Source organism: Carassius carassius, chromosome 4, assembly GCF_963082965.1.
Source record: "Carassius carassius chromosome 4, fCarCar2.1, whole genome shotgun sequence".
NCBI classification, from domain to species: domain Eukaryota; kingdom Metazoa; phylum Chordata; class Actinopteri; order Cypriniformes; family Cyprinidae; genus Carassius; species Carassius carassius.
Genome location: NC_081758.1, coordinates 26,796,849 through 26,814,525, shown reverse-complemented (window position 1 = coordinate 26,814,525; position 17,677 = coordinate 26,796,849). Strand labels below are relative to the sequence as shown.

Genomic DNA, 17,677 nt, shown 5'->3' with positions numbered 1-17,677 from the left:
CGAACCTCAGTTTTCAGAGTTTCAAAAGTTTTTTTCACCTATTCGCACACCAGTTTTCAGATCACTATTTCAAACTTGAAAACTAACTATACACTGCGAGAACAGTGACAAATTTGAAACTCTGAAAAAATGATTGAACACCGTTAAAAAGAGTGTTGCACTTCTGAAGAAGGAAAACTAAAAAAAAAAGTATGTTTGCAGAGATAATTTTTTTTTACCACTTTGCAAGCCTGCAAAACTCTGTTTTCAGTTTCAAAACTTTTTTTCACACATTCGCACACCAGTTTTCAGATCACCATTTACAAGGTTTCAAACCTGGAAAACAAACTATACAGTGGGAGAACACTGACAAATGTGAAACTTGAAAAATGTTAAAATTCTTTGCGCAACATCGTAAAAAAAATGTTGCAGTTCTGAAGAAAATCTCAAAAACAATATAATGTTTGCAGATATATATATATATATATATATATATATATATATATATATATATATATATATATATTTTTTTTTTTTTTTACATTTTGCAAGCTTGCAAATCTTATTTTATGATCTTGCAAAACTTTTTTTTGTAAGATTTTGAGTTTTCGAACACTTAGTTTTAACCTTTCAGAACTTTATTTTCAGTTTTGAATCATGGCAGGATTTTAATCCCATAGTTCTACCGGTTCACTAAGAAGAACCAGTTAAATTGAACGATTCGTTCGTGAATCGGACATCACTACATTCGTAGTAAATGCAGAGACGAGAACCCATCACAAATGCGTTCTTCTCTTCATTGTCTTATTACTTACAGGTAACTGCCAAGTATAATGCAAAACACATTTTCGATTTAAGCATAAACATTGTTAATATGAACGAGTTGTGTGTGTGTTTAATGTAGCTGTTTTATTAACGTTATATGAATAGTCAGTCATGAGTTCGTCATGTTGAGCACATGGTTATCATAAGTGCCCCGCGATTAGCGCAAAAGTCTGTTATAACTGGTTAAAGTATAAATACTATTTGAATCTATAAGATATAATATTGTTTCATGTTATAAATTATCTCTAATTTACATACGTGGTCATTTATTCGTCATTGATGTCTGTAAACTGTGTTATGCGTTACGGTTGAGTGAATGTAACTTTGGATGAGCGAATTTCCCTTATGAAAATTAACCATGGTTTTACTACAAATAAAACCAAAAAACCATGGTTACTATAGTTAAACCATGGTAACCACAAATTAACCATGGTTTTGCTAAATTAACCATAGTTTAACCATGGTATTTGTAGTAAATTTGTGGTTATACAAATGGTAGTCAACACGCCAAAAAACCATGGTTTACTACAGTTTTACTATAATAAAACCATGGTTATTTTTCGTAAGGGTTCATATGTCTTGTCATTCAATGTAATGCATCAGATAACAGAGTGTACAGTATGTTCTTTATTGAGAATATGGTTAAGTTTCTGAATATGTTTTACATTATCATTCTCATGTTATTGTTTTAGATAAGGGGTAAAGTCTAGTGGAAGTGTAATATATATAAATGATCAATTAGAGTGTCACGTTGAGAACCACTGCTTTAAACTGAATGAATGAATGACAGGTTCGTTGGTAACATCGCACAAGGCACATAAGAGGGTGACATCTAGTGGAGAAGATTTGTTATTAGATTAACGCTAATCTTACGTTCAATGTCTGCGGAAATAAATATGAAAAAAATCGATTCATGGCCTTTGAGAATCGATTTTGAATCTACCACATTTTAAAAAACGATTAATCGAAAAATCTATTTTTTTTTACCCAGCCCTAGTAACCACAACTTTCAACACTGCTAAATACTGCAGAGAAAAAAACTAAGTAAGAATGGATGCACTTCAAAGTCTTCCGGAGGAAATAGGAGAAAAATTATGCACATTGTTAAGAGAGAAATTAATAGAACTCTGCTCCTAGTACACATCACCTTAGTGAAAGATGTGACCCACCTCTCACTCATGAAGTATATCAGCAGTCATTTATTGAGAAGTGAGCTGCAAGAACTAGAGGATAGTGGTATGGCAGAGTTATTGTGTATTCAAGAGAAAATAAGTGACCTTAAGTCACTTATAAGTGAACAATACAGAAAAATGGGTGGAGCCAGGACGCATTCCCAGAGGGAAACTAGTGCTGTAACTGAGTCATTTCAGGCCATGAATATTAATACTGCTGTGGCACATACCACATCAGGGGCACAGGCAACATCAGATGGGAGGCGTAGAGACCATTCAAAATTGCCTCAGAGACACAGCGCGCCAGTCATTTGGCATAAAGAGTTTAAAATCTCACACTGTAAAAAATTGACTTTAAAATTTTTAATTTAATTCTGTAAAATTTACAAGAGTACTGTAAATCATTAATTACAAATGTACTGTAAAATTTACAATAACTTACTGGCAATTTTGGTTGCCAGTAATATTGTAAAATTTCCAAGAGTACTGTAAATCATTAACTACAATTGTACTGAAAAAAAACACAGCACAATGCATTATATACATGTATATATGCTGTACATTCTTTTACAGCTGTAACAAAAATTGAAGTCGAAATGTTTATGAATGCAAGTGAAATTACAAGAGCAACAATGAACTTACATGTGCTATACATTTTACAGTATTCAATTAAATTCACTATTTGTTTGCTGTAAGTAAAAAAGCATTTTTGTCAAATAAAAGTCACAATAACAGGTTCATTAACATAGCAAATTTATTGTAATGGCTATTTAACATAAGATTCCAAAATGTATTTGGTGAAAACAATAAAAAAAGGAGATTGCACATTAAATGCAAGGCTTTAGCCTTGGTTCATTAATATAACAAATCTATTGTGCAATAATGGCTATTTAACATAACCTGGGGCCCGTTCTTCGTACGTCGCTTATTACATCCGAGATCAAATGACACATCCTCGATGATATCATCGTGCTAATCATGATCCGGCTAATTGGGTTCTTCGAACACACCTGTTGTGTATTAGTATCGCTGGATTGAGTTATCTGAGATAATTGCGCGTTCATGTGTTGGCTTAAAAGGGGATATGTATCGATACTCGAAACCATGATCAGCAGTGCAGCGAATGGCTGGTGGCAAGACGGCAATGTAATGACGTCATATAATTTAAAATGACACCCGACAAAAAAACTTGACAAATTTCTGGACTTTTATAAGGAAACAGCCAAGCAAACAAAACTAAATAAATGTTATAATAGATACATGAAACAGATAATAGATGCATGTTTTTATTTTATTAGAATTTTTGATTCCCAATTATTTATATTCACAATTTATAATAGTTGTGCAGTCTTTATATTTTTATTTCAATGTAGAAATTATCTATTCATTTCATTTTATATTTGGACAGATTTGTTACGTGACAGCATTAATGAAAGTTTCTTAAGGGTCAATATCATGTTATCTGCATCTCCTGTGCTCCATCAAGCCACTCTTATAATAGCAGTCATCACTCAAAAAAATGCACGACTCTATTATCTGTATAGCATGTGTGTAAAACTCTAATATAATTATGAAGTAATAATTTTATGACAAATATTGAGTAAAACTGGCTGTGTCTATAGTAGGCTGTTATGGACTACACAGCATTTTTATATTATTTTTAAATAATGTTTTAAATGATTATTATTTTAAATTATTGTCCCTGGATCAGTATGATACTCTTGTAATAAAGTAGCGGTGGTAGCAGACATATTTTGAGTATCAGTTCGGGTTGAAAAGAAGCGATCTAATCCTGTTTACATGAAATAAGCCTGCTCCCGAGCAGGTTTAAGCGTATGGACCTGTTGCTATGACAGCAGCTCCGGGATGAGCTTCGAAGAACCAAACGATCCAAGATCATGCCAAATCGTCAACATTCAAATCCAGCTAACAGAGTTAGCGACGTACGAAGAACGGGCCCCTGATTCCAAAATGTATTTGGAGAAACAAAAACAAATAAAAAATAAACCAAAAACATAAAAAAGGAGATTAAATGTAAGGCTTTACCCTTGGAAAAAACCTCGGAGAACAGCAGCACTTAAATATTAACTATGCAGTGCACGCATTCCTATAGTGATTGTTCTAAAGTCATAAACTAAAGAAATTGTCTGAACTGTGCCTACCTTTAAAGGCAAATATATGAACTTGGAAATTGGGTCAGTCTCAGTCTTGCGTAAAGTCCATTAGTTTACGCAACAGTGTGCATACATGTGGGTTCATTCCATGCATTTTCTTGTCTCCCTTTCCAGCAGCAACTTTTGATCCAGTTTCCGGGTTGATGCCCACAAGTCCTCTGTGGAAAAAAAACACACACACCATCTAATTATCAAAAACATCATACACTTAAAAATAAAATACAAAATTAGTCAGACAATTCAAATTACATTTAATTTCAATAAAGAGTTAGGGTCATATTTAATTTGATCAGAAATTAATGTAAAAATATTTAGCCTTCCATGTTTACAATAAACAAAATGTACAGATTATATTATTATACAGATTTAAAATCGCATTTCAAATTTGGCTATAGAACATGTAAATCATTGAACACTGCAATTCACTGCATCTAGTGCATTGTCTACAGGAAGACTGCAGTGATTATACAGCTGTTAAATTATCTGCTTAAGAGATTTAAGATAAGGTAGTTGTACTGTATTGGAAGTGCAACCACATTTTGTAAAATGCAATAAAATCAAGAATCTGTGATGTCAATACTCTTTCAACTTTAAATGAAAATCTAAATAAAAAGTACAAAGAAAATATTTCCAATATTTTCACTGAACCAACTTATTTGTATTTAATAAATAAACAAGTTTAGATATTGATGGCTGCAACACGCTCCAATAAAGCTGGGACAACATGGGACATTATAGAATTATTATTCTTTTTAATTATCTTCCATTGTTATTTTAGTCATTATAATAATTTATTTTATGTTTTATATGGTTTTTGCATTGTTTGTAGTATTTGAATTATTTGCATATTTATAATAGGGGAAGTCGTGGCTTGGTGGTTAGAGAGTCGGACTCCCAATCGAAGGGTTGTGGGTTCGAGTCCTGGGCCGGCAGGAATTGTGGGTGGGGGGAGTGCATGTACAGTTCTCTCACCACCTTCAATACCACGACTTAGGTGCCCTTGAGCAAGGCATCGAACCCCCAACTGCTCCCCGGGCGCCGCAGCATAAATGGCTGCCCACTGCTCCGGGTGTGTGTTCACAGTGTGTGTGTGTGTGTTCACTGCTCTGTGTGTGTGCACTTTGGATGGGTTAAATGCAGAGCACAAATTCTGAGTATGGGTCACCATACTTGGCTGAATGTCACTTCACTTTTCACTTTAATAGATTATTTGCAACAGTTGTGCTATACTTAGCTGCTATACTCTTGGCATTCTACTCTTGCTAATTGAATTCAGGTGATTATTCTTAAATAGTCTACAACCAAAAAAGAGTGAATGTTTGCTGGAATTGGAAGTACTGAAGAAAAGAAACTTGAAGCAACTGCTTGTGCTCGTCTAGTTTTTAATCCAGATGCACCTTGCACTTTTTAGTAACATGTAGTGAATAAAATAATTCTCTATTCAGTATGTTTTTTTTTTTTGTTGTTCATTTGAAAACTTTTCCATAAAATATCTAATTCTATATCTAATTCTAATTCTGATAAACGTACTCGGTTACTAAACGTAACCTCGGTTCTCTCTAGAAGAGCGAACGAGTACTGCGTCTTAGCTAAGACGCTACGGGAAAAGTCTCTTTTCACGAAATACTGAAGCAAAAAAATATCCTTAATTTTGTATTTTTGTAAAGCGCATTTGCAGCAGTACACAGCCATAGGCGAGACGGCTCGTTCGCTCATTGGCTTGTTCTGCGGCAACTGCACAGCCTATCGCTAAGGGCTTCGCGCCCTTCTTGCCACTTTCCGCCGAAACGGGTGTGGCCCAACCTATAAAAGGAGCTTGAAAAAGCTGACTCACCTGATTTATTTCATTGCCAAAGCGAACCAGAGTGAATCGTACGCACGGCAGAGAACGCAGTACTCGTTCGCTCTTCTAGAGAGAACCGAGGTTACGTTTAGTTACCGAGTACGTTCTCTTACGAGAGCTCTCTTGTACTGCGTCTTAGCTAAGACGCTACGGGAACCCAATGTAAAACGCCGTGCGCGCAGGGATCACACACCAATAAACCTGAAGCAACGCCCAGGATTTACAGTGCACAGTCACCTGAGGGACTCACAGAGAGTCCAGGACAGGAAGGGGGGGGGCCCTCCGTCCCATATCTAGCAGCATCCGTAGATGCGGCAATATGACATCACACAGCCGAGGCAAGGCCTGACCAATGTGGCAATGCGGGTTCTACGCAATACTGCCCATATAACAGTCGGCAGCGCATAACGCTCACGAACTCAGAGTTCCCTTCAGGGCCCTGATTCGACTATACCGACAGCAGCCTTGCTTGCAAGGCGGGAACCTCCAGGTTATAAAACCTGATAAATGTAGACGGCGAGGCCCAACCTGTCGCCATACATATATCCTGCAAGGAGATCCCAGTAGACCACGCCCACGACGAGGCGACGCCCCTTGTGGAGTGTGCTCTGATGCCCAGCGGGCACTGAAGGCCCCTGGAAGCGTAAGCTAACGCTATAGCGTCAACTATCCATCTGGATAGAGTCTGTCTCGAAACAGCCATTCCCTTGGAACGTCCACCGGACGAGACAAACAGCTGCTCAGTCTGTCGAAAGGCAGCAGAGCGAGACACATAAGCTCTTAAAACCCTGACAGGGCAAAGAAGACTCGAGTCTCTATCCTCTCCTGAAACCGGCAGGGCAGACAGGGCAATAACCTGAGCCCGAAACGGCGTGTTGAGGGATTTCGGCACATAACCGTGCCTAGGTTCGAGAATGACCTTTGAGTCATTAGACCCAAACTCCAAGCACGACTGGCTCACCGAGAGCGCGTGCAGATCACCCACACGCTTCACTGAAGCGAGAGCCCAGTGAATATGGAGCGTTTCAAGCCTTCGCCACCTCTTCGTGAAGCTCAGGAAGAAATGAGGCGGGCTTTGAGAAGTACGCTCATCTGAAAGGAAAATACCATCCAGCCGGGAACGAGAGGGGGGGCGCTGGTGCAGACCACTCGCGGCCGAAACTCGTCACGGCCAACGTGAGCACTCGCCCCGGCTCCTTCTCGATGTCAGCTCGTCTGCTGGGCTTCTAAGCAGAAGGTGCGAGATCCTCGGAGCTCGCCCAGCCCTCACTGCCCGAAGCTAGCAGAGAGCGCGTGTCCTCTTCCCCCGACGCGGCCCTGAGATCGACTTCCTCGGACGACGCGCCGGCAAACAGCGGGCGCTGCCCACCGGGAAGCGATGCAGGGGAGGCCGGTGAAGCAGGGCGAACCGGCGAGCTCGGTTGAGCTGAAGACAGTTCTGGAATCCGCTGGAAGCACACACACATAAAGAACAGTTGGATATAACAGAATTGAAAGGATATAGGCGCCGGACAGCGCAGCAGGAACGGCAGTGGAAGGCGGCGAAGGCCAGCAGCTTCAGAATGGCTCGTCCCGGTGATATGCTTCTCAGACGGCGCTTGCTTCCTTCGTGATCCAGCGATGCTTGAGCTTCGCTGAAGAGATGAAAAATCAGGTGAGTCAGCCTTTTCGAGCTCCTTTTATAGGTTGGGCCACACCCGTTTCGGCGGGAAGTGGCAAGAAGGGCGCGAAGCGCCCTTATTGGTCTGATGTTGCATCAGCCTGCGCTCGATAGGCTGTGCAGTTGCCGCAGAACAAGCCAATGAGCGAACGAGCCGTCTCACCTATGGCTGTGTACTGCTGCAAATGCGCTTTACAAAAATACAAAATCAAGGATAATTTTTTGCTTCAGTATTTCGTGAAAAGAGACTTTTCCCGTAGCGTCTTAGCTAAGACGCAGTACGAGAGAGCTCTCGTAAGAGAACAATCCTATTCTGAAAACCTAAAAAAAAGAAAAAAAAAGTAACAATAAATATTGAGTAAGATTTTATGCTCTGAAATACTTATAATACCTAAAAATTCCAGCGTGCATGCAGCGTCATCCTGATAAGCAAGATTTAAGTTGTAATAGATCGCAAACAATGCTGCCAGGCCCTCAACAAATGCCTCTCGACGGACAATATCCACTTGCTTGGGGTCATGGATTCACCTATAAAAAATATGGAATATGGCAGGGCATAGCTCATGTGTTGTATAGCTCGTGTTAAAGGGATAGTCTGAAAATAATTAAATGACGTGAAAATTACCATGATTTACTCACGCTATCCTATGAGTAAATTACTTTCTTCTTTCAGACAAATACAATCGGAGTTACATTAAAAAAAAAAAAACAGGCAAGATTTTGAAGCCCAAAAAGTGCATCCATCGATCATAAAATATCCATATTTAAAACCATATAAATTAAAATATCTACTTTTCAGCATTTTTATGGCGAAAGAGTGAACTCCGACCTGACGTAACGAAGAACACAGAAGCGCAGAGGATAGAGCAAAGAACAACAAAAAAAATTTAATTAGAAGTCTAAATCAAGACAAATTTCTGAGGATTTTGATATAAGAGAAGACCTTGAGTTTGTTACAGCCCTATTTGTTACAAGAGGCGTTAAAGCTTACACTACTCCTACGTCATACATCATTTAGGGAGTTACTTTCTTTTGGCACAAGTTGACTAGTACAACACATAGACAGAAAAAAGAAATGGACACAGCGACCCCATTGGATTCAACGGAGACAAGTGAAGTCAATTAGAAGCACGCACTTCCTGGGGGTCGGGCGTACTGTGCAGACTCAAACTGAGCTTGATGACGTATATGTCACGTGAGCAACCTGTCTGACAATTGTAAGTCTTCTAATCGCTGTGCCAAGAGAAATCTGAATCAACCACCTAATCTTGCAGACGTTGTTGAATAATTTTGTCACATTGCTTTTATGGACTCTCTATGGGCTTTTCTCTTGACTTTATGCCTCCACGTCCCCACGATAGCCTCATAGACAGTAAAAGATTGCCTGCGAGCTTCTCCTCCTGTCCATACGGTAATTTCTCTACTGTGCGACAGAGTCACAGGCCCACTGCAAAAAAATTAACTGACCCCGCTATTGGGGAGGCCGGTGAAGCAGGGCGAACCGGCGAGCTCGGTTGAGCTGAAGACAGTTCTGGAATCCGCTGGAAGCACACACACATAAAGAACAGTTGGATATAACAGAATTGAAAGGATATAGGCGCCGGACAGCGCAGCAGGAACGGCAGTGGAAGGCGGCGAAGGCCAGCAGCTTCAGAATGGCTCGTCCCGGTGATATGCTTCTCAGACGGCGCTTGCTTCCTTCGTGATCCAGCGATGCTTGAGCTTCGCTGAAGAGATGAAAAATCAGGTGAGTCAGCCTTTTCGAGCTCCTTTTATAGGTTGGGCCACACCCGTTTCGGCGGGAAGTGGCAAGAAGGGCGCGAAGCGCCCTTATTGGTCTGATGTTGCATCAGCCTGCGCTCGATAGGCTGTGCAGTTGCCGCAGAACAAGCCAATGAGCGAACGAGCCGTCTCATCTATGGCTGTGTACTGCTGCAAATGCGCTTTACAAAAATACAAAATCAAGGATAATTTTTTGCTTCAGTATTTCGTGAAAAGAGACTTTTCCCGTAGCGTCTTAGCTAAGACGCAGTACGAGAGAGCTCTCGTAAGAGAACAATCCTATTCTGAAAACCTAAAAAAAAGAAAAAAAAAGTAACAATAAATATTGAGTAAGATTTTATGCTCTGAAATACTTATAATACCTAAAAATTCCAGCGTGCATGCAGCGTCATCCTGATAAGCAAGATTTAAGTTGTAATAGATCGCAAACAATGCTGCCAGGCCCTCAACAAATGCCTCTCGACGGACAATATCCACTTGCTTGGGGTCATGGATTCACCTATAAAAAATATGGAATATGGCAGGGCATAGCTCATGTGTTGTATAGCTCGTGTTAAAGGGATAGTCTGAAAATAATTAAATGACGTGAAAATTACCATGATTTACTCACGCTATCCTATGAGTAAATTACTTTCTTCTTTCAGACAAATACAATCGGAGTTACATTAAAAAAAAAAAAACAGGCAAGATTTTGAAGCCCAAAAAGTGCATCCATCGATCATAAAATATCCATATTTAAAACCATATAAATTAAAATATCTACTCTTCAGCATTTTTATGGCGAAAGAGTGAACTCCGACCTGACGTAACGAAGAACACAGAAGCGCAGAGGATAGAGCAAAGAACAAAAAAAAAAAATTTAATTAGAAGTCTAAATCAAGACAAATTTCTGAGGATTTTGATATAAGAGAAGACCTTGAGTTTGTTACAGCCCTATTTGTTACAAGAGGCGTTAAAGCTTACACTACTCCTACGTCATACATCATTTAGGGAGTTACTTTCTTTTGGCACAAGTTGACTAGTACAACACATAGACAGAAAAAAGAAATGGACACAGCGACCCCATTGGATTCAACAGAGACAAGTGAAGTCAATTAGAAGCACGCACTTCCTGGGGGTCGGGCGTACTGTGCAGACTCAAACTGAGCTTGATGACGTATATGTCACGTGAGCAACCTGTCTGACAATTGTAAGTCTTCTAATCGCTGTGCCAAGAGAAATCTGAATCAACCACCTAATCTTGCAGACGTTGTTGAATAATTTTGTCACATTGCTTTTATGGACTCTCTATGGGCTTTTCTCTTGACTTTATGCCTCCACGTCCCCACGATAGCCTCATAGACAGTAAAAGATTGCCTGCGAGCTTCTCCTCCTGTCCATACGGTAATTTCTCTACTGTGCGACAGAGTCACAGGCCCACTGCAAAAAAATTAACTGACCCCGCTATTGTTGGGTTAATAACTTAGAAGCTATTGTTAACTGTATTTATTGAATGAACTAGGGCTTTGCAATATGGATTTCTTTGATCAATTTAGAGCTGTGAGGTCTCTAGAACAGAGTCAAAATAATCACTATAGTAAAGGTTTAACAAAATAGACTTATGGCAAATATATATATATATATATATATATTTATATATATATATATATATATATATATATATATATATATATTTTTTTTTTTTTTTTGCCATTCATTGTTAGATAGATTGTTGGATAGAGCTAATTAATTGTAGCGGTGCCTCAGGTGTTGAAATAGATATGTTATACATTATACAGGTTCACACTGCTTCTGTCTGCAGTGCGTATACAGTGTGCAGAAGCAGCAGCAAGAATGCGTTATTGTAACGAGAAAGCACATTAAAATAATGCACGAGCGCAAATCTCTCAGATTTCCTTTGTCACAAAACCAGACGTGCTTGCTCAGATACACGCTGCTCTCGCCCGGAGAGAGTGTGCACACTTAAAACGTGTCTCCTCTCACTTAAACTGCGTCCTGTGCACTCCTCTCTCTATGCTCATGTGCTCAGGGCCGGCCCTGACCAACTTGCTGCCCTAGGCAAGATTTTACCTAGCGCCCCATGCATCACAGCCCATTTCACCCTGTCATTGTGTTCATGATTTAGCATATATATATATATATATATATATACCCACACACACACACATTACAGCAGAACTGTTTCCAACACTCATAATAAATCATCATATTAGAATGATTTCTAAAGGATCGTGTGATAGACCGGATGTCACATGTAACACTGAAGAATGGAGTAATGATGCTGAAAATTCAGCTTTGCATCACAGAAATAAATGATAATTTAAAGTATAATAAATTAAAAAAAAACAATGAGCAGCAATTGATGAGCAGAAGAAACTTCTTTCAAAAACATAAAAAATAGTAATGTTTCCAAACTTCTGGCCTGTACTGTATCCCCCCAAAACTGCAGAGTAAAACATTAATAAAAAAGTGATAATAAAAAATGCGTCTTAAAACTGACATGATTGTACAAAATCACAGTCTGGGGACTCAGAACAACTGCTAACATTAAGTTTAAGGTAAAAATAACTGCCATGAAATTATAGTATCTTACTCCTATGCAATAATTTGTTCATTCACTACATCTCTTTACCTCTGTCTTTATCCTCTTCTCTTCTTTTTGGCACTGTATCTATCGCAGACTATGCTCATTTATAATGTGTCATGTAAATTCAGCCTTCCGTCACAATCAGGAAACTTTCACCGTGTCTAGAACTGGCGCGAGCTGCCAGGCCCGTTTCTACGAGCTGTGTGTTAACAAAAGCAGTGCTGTCCACATTGGATGCGGCGTCGGGCACGCTACACAACAAATTACCAACAACTGATCGTGCGCGCGCTCTGTTTCTGACGCACTTCAAGCACTCGATGGGCGGGGGAAGATTGAAGAGCCCGACTTTTTTTTTTTTTGCTTTATTTGGTAGTATTTTGAATTAATGGTTTTTAAATAGTAGCCTATTATAAAAAAAATATATGTAAAAAAAAAAAATCACTCGTTCACTCATTCTGGCGCCCCTATGGATGAGTGGTGCATTAGCATTTGCCTATACCGCGGGCCGGCCCTGCATGTGCTAGATATAAAATTATTTTCGCACGTTTTTTATTTCTAGCCTTTTACCGCGTACAGTGTGAACGCTCTGATCCGTTAACATGGGCTCGGAAAAAAATCGCATCACAGACAGTGTGTGAACCTGGAGTAGGCATATGCCCAGTCTGTTCTGTTCTCGCGCTAGGCGTGTTGCATTCTGATAGCATACTGCGGGAGGTCAGGGCCACGGAAAATCTTGCTATAAATCCATTTAGAAATCGTGCAAGCTCAAATCGTGATTTTATGACGATTTCTATTACTTGCACAGCCCTAGAATGAACTGGCAATGAACAGAAAATTACTCAGGCTTGCACCGCTCAGCAAAACGGGAAAACCAGATCCAGGCAGTGAGTAGACAGTCAGCGGAGCAAGCAGTCAGGAGGGCACATGTTGACAGCCATTTATGTTGACCTTGTTGACAGCCATTTATGCATGTTTGAATTTGTTGTTCTGTAGCATATGCAGCAAAAATATAAATTGGTGGTTTATTACTTAGTTACAGTTTAATATTTATTTTTTGTTATCCATCCATCCATCTTCTTCCGCTTATCCGGGGCCGGGTCGCGGGGGCAGCAGTCTAAGCAGACTCCAGCCCTGCTGGAGTCCAACACGCACCGGGAACAAGTCTGACTTACTGCTGGCAATACGAACCAAGCTCCTGCTCCGGTCATACAGGGACCGGATAGCCCTTAGCAAAGGGCCCCGGACCCCATACTCCCGGAGCACCCTCCACAGGCCACCGCGAGGGACACAGTCGAATGCCTTCTCCAAATCCACAAAGCACATGTGGACTGGTTGGGCAAACTCCCATGTACTCCCACAGCTCCGAGCGGCCGCTTCGACAATGGAGGTGGAGAACATGGTCCACTCGGACTCAATATCTCCAGCCTCCCTCGGGATCCGGTCGAAGCTCTGCCGAAGGTGGGAGTTGAAAATCTCTCTGACAGGAGACTCGGCCAAATGTTCCCAGCAGACCCTCACAGTACATTTGGGTCTGCCAAGTCTGTCCAGCTTCCTCCCCCGCCATCGGATCCAACTCACCACCAGGTGGTGATTAGTTGACAGCTCCGCCCCTCTCTTCACCCGAGTGTCCAAGACATACGGCCGGAGGTCGGATGAAACGACCACAAAGTCGATCATCGACCTACGGCCTAGGGTGTCCTGGTGCCACGTGTACTGATGGACACCCTTATGCTTGAACATGGTGTTCGTTATGGACAAGCTGTAACTAGCACAGAAGTCCAATAACTGAACACCGCTCGGGTTCAGATCGGGGGGCCGTTCCTCCCAATCACGCCCCTCCAGGTGTCACTGTCGTTGCCCACGTGGGCATTGAAGTCCCCCAGTAAAACGACGGAGTCCCCAGTCGGAGCATTTTCCAGCACCCCTCCCAGAGACTCCAAGAATGCCGGGTACTCTGCACTGCCGTTCAGCCCGTAGGCACAAACGACAGTGAGAGACCTATCCCCGACCCGAAGGCGCAGGGAAGCGACCCTCTCGTTCACCGGGGTAAACTCCAACACATGGCAGCTGAGCTGGGGGGCTATAAGCAAACCCACACCAGCCCGCCGCCTCTCACCATGGGCAACTCCAGAGTGGTGAAGAGTCCATCCTCTCTCGAGGAGTGTGGTTCCAGAGCACAAGCTGTGCATAGAGCTGAGCCCGACTATCGCTAGTCGGAACCTCTCAACCTCACACACAATCTGGGGCTCCTTCCCCGCCAGTGAGGTGACGTTCCACGTGCCTAGAGCTAGTTTCCGTGTCCAGGGATCGGGCTGTCGAGGCCCCCGCCTTCGACTGCCGCCCGATTCTCTAAGCACCGGCCCCTTACGGTCCCTCCTGTAGGTGGTGAGCCCACGGGAAGGCGGCCCCGTGGGGGGAGGCCAGGCCACCAGGCGCTCACATACGAGCCCCAACCCCGGGCCTGGCTCCAGGGTGGGGCCCCGGCTGCACCATACCGGGCGACGTCACGGTCCTTTGATTCGATCTCTTCATAAGGGGTTTCTGAACCGCTCTTAGTCTGACCTGTCGCCTAGGACCTGTTTGCCTTTGGAGACCCTACCAGGGGCATATAGCCCCGGACAACATAGCTCCTAGGGTCATTCGGGTACTCAAACCCTCCACCACGTTAAGGTGGCAGTTCAAGGAGGGGTTTGTTATTTAATTATATATATGAAATTATGTTATTATGTTTTGACTTAGACATTTTTACATATATTAACAATATTATTATTTATTTTAATAGTAATTGGTGGCCCACCTGCAATACCACCGCCCACAGCCCACAGGTTGAAAACCACTGCACTATGGGATTTATAATGAAGACTAATTTCCCTAATAAGGATTTTTGTTAAGGAGAAAGAATGGTACAGGAACAGAGGTGCCAAAAATTTATTTTTAAAATGGCCATTTAAGTGAGAAGAAAAAAAAACAGTTCAGGACAAGGAGGTACATTAGCTATAAAGCAAATAATTAATGGAGACAGACACAAAGTAAAGCAACAGACCTTGGATGATCAGTGCGGGTGAATACGGTAATCCTTCTCTTTCCATGTCGGCTGCAGTTGCTGCTGCCTAAGAAAAACAAAAATTAATTTTGTATTAAATAATTGCAATTAAATATTTAAGACATTAAAAATCTAGATGTTATCATCTTCAATTAGAAGTGATTCTGTTCTCTCTTTGAAATGGGCCATTAAGAGTTTCAAAATGCAAAAGACCAGAGCATTTCCCTCTTTCCTTTCCCTTCAATGCTCTCCATGATTTTTTGTAGCAGTGAGATGTCAGTAAGCAATTGGAAATGTAAAAAGATCCCCTTCAGACAAAACAGGTAAGGCCATGAGTTCTTTAGTTCAGACAGTGGTGGAGTGGCGTTTATATCATGGCGCTGACGGTAATATGTGACCTCCTTTAACTTGTGAAGTTCTCCTCTATTGGCTCCAGACATTCCTTCTGTAGAATGAAGCAGCACCATTTGCTTGCCCTTCCCTTCTAGAGTGTCATAATTTTATCCTGCAGGAAACTCCTCAGGCTGCCAACTGACACAACCATATTGATGGCTTATGGTTCTACACGATGATCGTAGTCGTTCTTTTCTCCGATGAGCTAAAGTGTTGTTTCTGTTTACATGTTCAACAATGGTTTTAACTTGCAAGAGCAAAGAGGCATACCCACTACCTATTTTTGTTCCATCAGACAGAACATCAGCAAAGCTGTCCGGGTACTGCTTAAACATAATTCTGCACTACAATCTGACACTGTGCCTTTGATGGGTTTACTTCGATCAGCTAGTGACGGTCTTTTTTTATTTGCAATGGCCAGTTTAACTTCGGAAGGCATGACTTCCCAAGGCACCTTAAATGTTTCAGCCCCGGCGCAAGATGCTGAAAAGCCAGCAGTAGAACGATATAGTGTAGAACTTGAACTCTCTGATCCTGGGCTTGATATATCCAAAAGAACTTGATGCGATGATCGTTGGGGAGTTGAGCAGCTGGATTGTTCTAACACAAATAACCAAATAAAATAAAAAATGAAATTTGAACATGAAACATTTTACAATATTTGACAAATGGACATTAGTCATTTAAAATCAAATCAAATAAAACATACCTTCATTTTTCCATGCATTCAAAAGTTTAAAAATCTGTAACTGAAAATTTCAGGGACTATTTGTATTACGCCCCAACTTTCATTGTGTACAGCGATAATCCCTTGACCTACTGTATGTACTCTCGTCTGCAAAACTCAATGCAACCGGGTGCCGATGGGTCGGTGAGTTAGCAGATTCCCACTTCACAATTCGCTACCGGCCGGGAAGAGAGAATGTGGATGCAGACACGTCGTCTAGGATACCGTTGGACGTAGAGACTGTGATGGAAGAGTACTCAGAGGAGCTTTTCTTCAAATTGCATCGGAGCAATGATACAAGCAGTTGAAATCCAGGATGAGCTGGGTCCCAACATGACTGTGAGATGCGAGGATGTAATGTCATGAAGAGACACAGATGAAGTATCACCAACGTCATTGTCAAAAGAGGAGATTCGACAGGCACAAAGTGACGACAAAGACATCAAGGTGATCGTTGAGCACTTACAGTCTGGGTCCCGGCCAGGTTCAAAGCAGTGGCAGGCAGTCAAACCAAAGTTCAGAGGTTTAATCCAAGAATGGGACAAGTTATAGTTAGATGAACATGGCATACTGTACCGTAAAACGTCACAGCGAACTCAGCTTGTGTTACCGGCCAAGTTCAAGCACATCGTCCTGCGGGAACTACACGATGAGATGGGCCACCAAGGGCTGGATACGACAACAAGCCTTATTAGAGACCATTTTTCTGGCCACAGATGCAAAAGGAAGTTGAGAATTATGTCCTAAGGGCATGTCCGTGCAGAAAAAAAACATGTCAGGAGATATGAGCACCGCTAAAGAGCATCAAGACCACTTACCCGTTTGAGCTGGTCTCGATTTGATTTTCTCCATCTGGATAAGTGCAAAGGAGGATATGAGTACATTCTCATCGTCATCGATCACTTTACTCAATTTGTTCAAGCCTATGCTACCACATCAAAATCAGGCAAAACGTTGGCTGACTGGGAGGGGTCCTGGAAAGCTAAGGATATACTGGGAGGACGAAGTTCATGTTGTAATCAGTCAAGCCATGGAGGATGTCCCTATTTACGAGGTGAAACCTGAGCAGGGGAAAGGAAGGTCAAGAGTCTTACACAGAAATCTACTTCTATCATGTGATTATTTACCGCCAGTAATTGCAGAGAAAAAGGACGCAACACCTAACCAACAGAGGAAATAGAGGGGTCAGCTTGGAAGGAACAGAGAGTATGTGCCCGAGGCCAACAGTGAAAGTGAGGAAGATGAGTACAGCTTCAGAGTGGAATGCCAACAAAGAGACAAAAGGACTGATGGACAACATGGGACAAATAGAGTTGTGTTATCAAGGGAGTCAGACTTACCTGAATCATTAGTAGGTACCCATGAACTAGCTCGTGAACAACATCCACAGTCATCCCAAGATGAATTGGAAACTGAACCTAGAGAAGAGAGGCAAGTCAACGACACGAGAGACAGACAGGAGGCTCAGGAGATCAGATCAACTGTTGAGTCT

The 17,677-nt window shown here is 41.6% G+C and overlaps 1 pseudogene; it reads right to left on the bottom strand.

Moving 5' to 3' along the window:
* Positions 1-9,842: 9,842 nt before the first annotated feature.
* Positions 9,843-17,075, bottom strand: LOC132135130 (uncharacterized; annotated as a pseudogene).
* Positions 17,076-17,677: the final 602 nt, after the last annotated feature.